Consider the following 2059-nt stretch of genomic DNA (forward strand, 5'->3'; position numbering starts at 1 on the left):
AATAAACTTTAATAAAGTAAAATAAATAAAAATAGCAACAGTAAGTAGAAACAAAATAAAATAAATAAAGCAAAAAAAGATTTTCATTAAACAAACAAAATAAGCAAAAAAGAAAAGAAAATAAATAAGTAGAAACAAAATAACCTTTAATAAATAGGTAGAAACAAGATAAACTTTAGTAAATAAGTAGAAACAAAATAAACTTTAATAAATAAGTAGAAACAAAATAAACTTTAATAAAGTAAATTAAATAAACTTTAATAAAATAAATAAAAATAGCAATAGTAAATAGAAATAAAACAAAATAAATAAAGCAAAAAAAAGTGCCACCTACTGGGCCACCACGGCCTGAATACGACTAGAAACCCAACCATGGGCCAGGATTCTAGCCCGCAGAAGGCCTAGTAGACCCACATGCAACATAGTGTGTGATTAGGCCGAGTAAGCCTCCATTTGAGAGGAGCTCGAGAGGACAGCTGCAGTGGGGCTTATAAACCACTCCGAACTCCTCTCAACTAGCAAGGTGGGACTAAACATTTTGCCGCGTGGCAGCATAAGGCCTTTGGTCCCGGTTGGAGGCACCAACCGCGACTAAAGGAGTGCATTGGTCCCGGTTGGTGGCACTAACCGGAACCAAAGCACCCCTTTAGTCCCGGTTGATGCCACCAACCGGGACCAAAGCCCTCTTTTCAGCAGCCCAAACGGCGGGAAGCAGGGGCCTTTGGTCCCGGTTGGTGGCACCAACCGGGACTAAAGGGGGGCTTTGGTTCCGGTTGGTGCCAAGAACCAGTACCAATGCCCTGGGTATATAAACATGACTTGTGAAATTTTTTAGTTCTCATCGCAGTTTCCCCTCGACGATGCCGAATACCACGACGCCGCCAGGTTGCCCCGCCGTCGTCGTCACCGTCTCCCGCGCCCATCGTCTCCGCCGTCCCCGCGCCTGTCATCCTCGCACCCCGACGTCGTACGTCACCTCCTCGCGCCGCCCCGAGCCGTCGCCGCCCCGCGTCGCCCCGTTGTCGTGGACACTGCCGCCCCTGCCCCGACCACGCTGCCGTCGGCCCGCCCCGACCACGCCGCCCTCGCCCCTGCCCCGACCATGCCGTACCTCTCCTTGGTCAGGCCGGCGCCGTCCCCTTCCTCCCTGCTGCTTATATGTCTTTTTTTCAGATTTTTTTCCAGATTATATGTATATGTGTGAGTATATGTATGTGTGTATATATCTGATTATATGTCCTTTTTTTCAATTTTTTGTTCACATATGATAATTTTTTTGCATTTTTATAAAAATGTATATATGTATGTATGTTCTCTGTGTATATATGTTCATGTATGCAAAAGATAGATTTTTAGAAAAGTTTTATCTATGTATGTTGTCTGATCTAGTGCATTTTAGGTTAGTTTCATTTTTAGAAAAGTTTTATATATTTAGGAAAGAAGGAAGAAGGAAGAGAAGGGGGGCAGGGGTATGTCGTTGTCGATATACCTCCCCGGTAACTTCGACATGAGGGGGGGTCGATATACCCCCTCCCCGATAACTTCGACATGAGGGGAGGTGGGGGTCGATATACCCCCTCCCGAATAACTTCGACATGAGGGGGGGTGGGGGTTCATATGATGTTTTTTTGTGCATATGATGTTTTTTTTCATATGGTGGTTTTTTCATATATGTATTAATTTTTTTATTTAGGTTGTTAATTAGTAGATATCGATTTTAGGTTAGTGTAGTGGAAAAAGTAAAATAAGGAAAAGGAACAAAAGAGGACGAAGAAGAAAAAGAAGGAGTGGAAAAAGAAAATAAGAAGAGGAAGAAGGAGAATAAGAAAGGAAAAATAAATAAGAAGAGGAAAAAAAAGAGGAGAAGAAGAAAGGAATAGAAGAGAAGAAGAAAAAAACAGAGTAATTTCTATTTTTTTTCTTCACCTCTATTCCTTTCTTCTTCTCCTCTTTTTTCTTCTTCTTTTTTTCTTCGATCTTCTCCTCTATTCCTTTCTTCTTATCGATCCTCTTTTTTTTTCTTATTCCTCTTCTTATTTTTGTCGGGTATGTCATTGTC

The sequence above is a fragment of the Triticum dicoccoides genome, chromosome 5B (genome assembly GCF_002162155.2).
Source record: "Triticum dicoccoides isolate Atlit2015 ecotype Zavitan chromosome 5B, WEW_v2.0, whole genome shotgun sequence".
Classification (NCBI taxonomy): Eukaryota; Viridiplantae; Streptophyta; class Magnoliopsida; order Poales; family Poaceae; genus Triticum; species Triticum dicoccoides.